Raw genomic sequence first — 6,688 nt, 5'->3', positions numbered from 1 at the left:
AGTCATTGGCCTATCACGTTAGCCAGTTTATGTTACGTGGCTAAGGTTAAACCATACCATAAACCTAACCCTAACCCTAAAAATTGTTGCGATATTGGGTTATAACCTAACCCTAATGCTACGTACGTGTACTTTGGTAACCATACCAATAGCACTGGGGGTTGTCCGTACGGCAACCGTACAAATAGACACTTTATTTGTTTATTATATTGTATTTTGTCATTACAAGATAGATTAAAATAAAAACATTGAGTACTTTGAGTGTGCTATGCCAAGGTCGGCCCAAATGTCCTCTTTTTGGAAATCAAAATATGGTCACCCTACCTAACCCACACTGTCAGGTTGTTTCTAATAGTCAGAATAAAAATGGTTAGCCTTCCATAGCACACAGTCCTGTCTCCTGTTTTTATGCTCTTGTAACCTAAAGTTGTGATGGTTTCAAGGCTCAGAGCCTTTCAGCTGTAATGCAGCATTAGCATTAGCATTAGCAGCAGCAGCAGCAGCAGCAGCAGAATCCCCGTCTGAGCTTCTACGCATGCTGTGACGTCACTAGCCTCTCAGTATGTGGGAGCAGGACTGCTAGGCTGTCAGCCCCCACATGGTTTAGTGGAGGTGGGATTTACACTGTGATGTAATATGATGGATGCAGTGGGAGAGAGAGAGAGAGAGAGAGAGAGAGAGAGAGAGAGAGCAGCTCATTGGTTTTTGTTTCTTCTCTGTTTCCATCATGTGTCATGAACATCAGTGAATATTGTTGAGTTCCTATTTTTACAATTCATAGCGAATGATGATGATGATGACTTGCTAAAACATATATATCAAGTTATCTTTATTGCAATAGAACTATTAATATACTTATATATATATATATATATATATATATATATATATATATATATATATATATATATATATATATATATATATATATATATATATATATATATGTATACTGTATACATTTATTCATTTTTATATAGGCAGATGTTGGGCCATTTAATGATAAACTAATATGAAGGTTTTTTTCCCCCCAAATTTTCCCCTGAGCTGCATTTGCATGTTCTCCCTGACTGGACTGGATTTTCTCTTGGTCATGTAAACTGCGTGTGTGTGTGTGTGTGTGTGTGTGTGTGTGTGTGTGTGTGTGTGTGTGTGTGGTGTGTGTGTGTGTGTGTGTGTGTGTGTGTGTGTGTGAAGCTAAATATCTGAATGTCTTGAATGCATTACTTGTACATATTTTCCAGTGTAAAACTGCTTCAAATCCATAGTTGTTTTTTTTTTTTTTTAATTTATTGAACCTACAGCACCACCCAGTGGTAATAAGTAACATATTGTTGTTGAACATAAATGTTCCATATCTCATCCCTGAGGGAGCGAGCATACATAGTTTTTAGCTGTCAAAGAGTTTATTAGTTTAATTTCTTACCACTTATTCAGCTTCATTTTTATTGCAGCCAATGCAGTCTGATTATATAATCTGTATTGTTATCATGTTTTGTAGTAATCTATCATATTGTATTAAATTGTAATGTCAAAGTGGGTTGGGATTAAATATGCTAAAACTTTCTCATTGCTTTCATGTACAGTATATTATTATTTTTTCTGCCTATTTTTCTAATTTAATTAACAAATTTTTAAAGACGTACAAATAATGAAGGATTTAATACAAATAAAAAATAAAAATAATAAACAGTTACCTGGTGAGATACCAAGATATAATTGATACTGTCTCACAATTGAAAGATACTAAGTCATAATTATGAGCTAAGATATAATTACGAGACACTGAAGTATAAGTATGAGGTACTATCTCATAATTAAAGTACTATTATTATTTTACTTTCTCCTCATATATTCTTGATATGAGCTTAAAAAAAATATATATATATCTATATATATATTGTATCATATATCATATCGATAAATAAAAGCAGCCTATCTAATTACGTGCACCTGTTTAGTGTTTGTGATTTTTCTTCAAAATGTTCCCACAGTTACAGTAAATGATGTTTATTCAACCATTATTAACAATCATGTAAACTCGGTGAACTATTCTGTTCACAATAGCCTCCTATGATATTTTGTTCATGTAAAAAGTTACATTCTGAACCACGTTTGGCTCCAAAAAACAAAGCAAATAAATACTGGAATGGCAGCAACAAAACATGGATTCACCTCGTGTGAGGTGAATCCATGAGGTAAGGTGAGGTGTCAAACTCATGGCCCGGGGGCTAAATCCGGCCCTTTGGAGAATGCATTTTAGCCCGCAGTAGGAAGTCAAAAAATTTGGAGAAAACATGAATCATTGTGTAAATGAAACTTAACACTCCCAGTGCTTATATCACATGAGAACAGACATTTTTAATCTTAAACTGTTGAAAAAAAATGCAAAATTCTTACAAAATCCCTTAAATTTCCTCAAATTATTACATAACATTTCCCTTAATTAAATAGAAATTGGTCACAAAACGTAGGAGATTAAAAGTGAATCTGATATCTAACACATAGCTTGGATATTGTTGGTTTCTTACATATTTTGTATTTTATGTATACAGAGAAATGTAAACTATAGGGCACAATAATGTTGAAATTACTCGTTTTCTTGCATAAAATCTGTGGCCCAATTGAGATCAAACTGCTCCGTATTTGGCCCCTGAACTAAAATGAGTTTGACACCCCTGCATTAATGTGTCAGATATTTAAAAAAAAAAAAAAAAAAAACTTCAATAAAACATATGTCTAATATTTGTATCCTGTTATGGGGTTAGGGTCAGTTTTCAAACACATATCTTATCAGCGATGCACAATTGATAAGAAAATAAAGTTGTTGCCAAAATAAAAGACATTAAAGGATCTCAGAGCTTCAATAATCAGCTGCAGAAACAAAAACAAAAAAACAATGACTAAGCAAACAAGAGACTGTTTAGTGCTGTGTAAAAATATTGTTCAGTGACTCCCTGATTACACACATATACACACACACACTTGGGTTATGGTGCTTCCTATTGGATGCTTTGCTTACGGGGGATCATCTGATTTCAAAGTAAAATGCTTATTTCAGTTGAATTACAAACATCTCACATGTAATAAAGTGCCAATAAACAGGAAGCACTGGTGATGACACAGCAGGATTTCCTTCATGTTTGAGACAAAGGTTTTAGGCTACACACGCACACGCATGCACCCGCACACGCACGCACGCACACGCGCACACACACACACACAGGAACTTATATCTGCACTGCTTGAGTATAATTAGACAAAAAGAATGGATCAAACAGCTGATTTTCTAGGAAACGCTCCGCCATGCTATCACTGCTAACAAGAACCAATGAAATCCTTCATGTGTTTTTCACCTGTAGATTCTCTGAAACCACATCAGTGAAATCAATCCATAAAAAGATTACCGATGAAACCCTGACGATGCAAACATAAAAAGGCAGAATCAATTCAAAGTCATATTTTAAAATGCTTTAAAAACTAATAGAAATAAAAACATGTCCCTTATTCTTCATAATTAAACATGTATGTGAATTTCATAGATTTGATCCCGGAGCCTTTCATCAACATCATAATACTGAATTCTATTCGTACAAAATTAAACATACAAAACATGGAAAATATTGATATCTTTCCAGTTTTTGAACTGGTTTTTTTCCCTAAAAAGAGGCATTAGGAACAATCTGTGATGTGAAATTAAAAACATGGTGAAGTGCATGCTGGGAGGAAGAGGTGGAGGTGGATGTCCAGTTACAGTCTGTGATGCTTTTCAATCGCGGGTAGTGGCCACCTGCCAGACGATGAGGTGGCTGCGTTCGGCCTTGGTGGGAGCTGACTGCTGGATGTCTGACGACTCGGGTAAGTCTTCTAGTTCACCACCTTCATCACCTGGGGAGGAAGAGGAAGAGGAGGAAGGGTCACGTAACAGTGCAGTGAATTATAAACTACAGTGTATATGACATGAATGCCTTCAGCAAAATCACTTGGGGGTCGATTCTCCCCCTGTACTTAAGTCAGTCGTTGCACACCTTCATCCCAGTTACGCACTGTGGGTGGAGCAGCCCTGAAATGTGGGTGTTCCCATTCAAATCTGGCTTTACGTGCATTCTCCGGTGTGCGTAAGTCCTTTTCCTCTTGCGCTTCTAACCCTTGGAATAAGTGCAGCGCCCCCGATAAGTGAAACATTATATTGCACTAGAAATATGGACTTAGTTACATTTGAAGCCACACTGACTCGTGCGTCGCACAGCAGCATCTGTGATCACTCAGCTGCTGCTGATGCGTGATTAATTAAAACTCTGACAGACGCAAACTTCTGTCCATGCTGGTCACAGTGATTCAACTATTTTCATACTATGTCCAATGTAAGTCACAGTTTTGTTACATTGTTTATCAATGAAGGCGTTTCAAATTAAAAGTGAACTTATAATCATTTTCAATGGATTTCAATGACATTTACAAGCGTTGGGAAAACTTCATGTTCTGTGGATGTCGAGACAGCCAACAACAATGACATCACTCACCGCCTCCTTTCAGCTTCATCTCGCCTTCATTCACAAACTACAAACTACTACTTAGGCCATTGATTGGGCGTGTCAGCAGCCTGGATTGGAGAATATGCATAGGAGAGAAGCACGTACTGTAGGGCGCGCAAAAAAATGCTTAAGTCCAGACGGGAGAAATAGACCCCTCAATGTTTTCAAGTAATAATACTTATTGGAACATTCAAAACAGTATAATGGCCGGCAAAAAACATTTAAAAAAAAAAGGTTTTTAAGTAATAAATGCTTAACTGGAACATCTTAACAACAGGGGGCGGTTATAGGTCTATACACAGTGTGAAGACATTATTATTATTTTTTGTAAATATCAAGACAAAACAATGCGATTCCAAAACAACTTTGATTCCTGTTCTAAACGATTCTCAGTTCCGATTCTTTGAGTTATGCAGGTCAACAGGTCACAGAGTTCACAAGATATTTTTTTGGTTTGAAAACGCCTTTACACAGGCCATTTTTATTATTTCACTTAATTGATACAGTTTAATTTGGTTGCTCTAATGTAACTAGGATATTCAATTACAAAGGTGCCAACTGTAACTCAAACCCTGGAACAGTCATGAGACAAATCAATCAATAGTTCTTGTTGAGAAAGATTATTATTATTCTGGATACAATGGAAACAGAAACTAAAAAAATAGTTATATTGTGAACCTGTTTATATTGTGGGAACATATTATATACATAAATGTAATGGGGTCTAAAGCCACAAAAAAAAACACAACACTTTAAAAAGATATTAGACTAATATAAGACCTCTTTACAGTTATTTGGGTCATTCTGTGTTTGCGTGACTTGCGCGATGACGCGCTGCTGGTGACGACATAATCCAAGATGGCGGCGGCCCGACTACAGCCGACACTATTTAATAAAAGCATTAAAAGACATGGATATAATGAAAAGAGTGGATGGACAGAGGCATAAATGTGCAGACTTTCACATGGAGACATAGACTTATTAAACACACAAGGACCTCAGTAAACGAAACAGGCTTCACCGACCGACAGGCACTAGGACCCAGAGGCAGAGTAAATGCGTCCCCGTATTGCATTCACAGGCTGTAATATCACCAGTTTATCATTTTACCTGTTGTTATAGCTACTATCTTTACCAGGGAGATAATATTTATTCCTGGTGGGAGTTTTCCAGAGTTTTACTGGGCTCTTTCTTTTACCGGTGACAAGTTCCTATCTCACGCACACGCACACACACACTCCCCAGGCTCCTACGCCAGAATCCTGTTTGTGGACTTCAGCTCTGCTTTCAACACAATAATCCCAGCTCTCCTTCAGGACAAGCTTTCCCAGCTGAATGTGCCAGACTCCACCTGCAGGTGGATCACAGACTTCCTGTCTGACAGGAAGCAGCTCGTGAAGCTGGGAAAAACCATCTCTGCTCCCCGGACCATCAGCACTGGATCTCCTCAGGGCTGTGTTCTTTCTCCTCTGCTCTTCTCCTGTACACCAACAGCTGCACCTCCTCTCACCAGTCGGTCAAACTCCTGAAGTTTGCAGACGACACGACCATCATCGGACTCATCTCTGATGGAGACGAGTCTGACTACAGGTGGGAGACAGACCGGCTGGTGTCCTGGTGCAGCCAGAACAACCTGGAGCTCAACGCTTTAAAGACAATGGAGATGATAGCAGACTTCAGGAAGAACCCAGCCCCCTCACCCCCTCACCCTGGGAGACTGTACAGTGAGCTCTGTGGAGTACTTCTGCTTCCTTGGGGACCATCATCACCCAGGACCTCAAGTGGGAGCTGAACATCAGCTCCCTCATCAAAAAGCTCAGCAGAGGATGTACTTCCTGCGGCAGCTGAAGAGTTCAGTCTGCCAACAAAGATGATGGTGAACTTCTACAGCTCCATCATCCAGTCCATCCTCTGCTCCTCCATCACCATCTGGTACGCTGCAGCTATGGCTAAGGACAAGGCCAGACTAGAGCGTATCATCCACTATGCAGAGAGAAGATCATCGGCTGCAATCTGCCCTCCCTCCAGGACCTGTACGCCTCCAGGATTCTAGGCGTGCAGGAAAGATTGTGGCTGACTCCTCCCACCCCGGTCATAAACTGTTTCAATCTCTCCTCTCTGGTAGAGGTTTCGGTCCATCAGGACCAGAACCT

General features: G+C 38.9%; 1 protein-coding gene across 1 annotated transcript in view; it reads right to left on the bottom strand.

Moving 5' to 3' along the window:
• Window positions 1-3,750: 3,750 nt before the first annotated feature.
• The window catches only part of spag9a (sperm associated antigen 9a), a 57,468-nt gene continuing 54,530 nt past the window's right edge, over window positions 3,751-6,688 (bottom strand). The window contains 1 exon segment of the mRNA XM_028455632.1: window positions 3,751-3,888. The gene's annotated coding sequence lies outside the window, so the exon portion shown is untranslated.

This window comes from Gouania willdenowi, chromosome 8 (assembly GCF_900634775.1).
Source record: "Gouania willdenowi chromosome 8, fGouWil2.1, whole genome shotgun sequence".
Classification (NCBI taxonomy): domain Eukaryota; kingdom Metazoa; phylum Chordata; class Actinopteri; order Blenniiformes; family Gobiesocidae; genus Gouania; species Gouania willdenowi.
The sequence above is the reverse complement of the archived record's forward strand: the minus strand, read 5'-3'. Positions and strand labels throughout refer to the sequence as shown.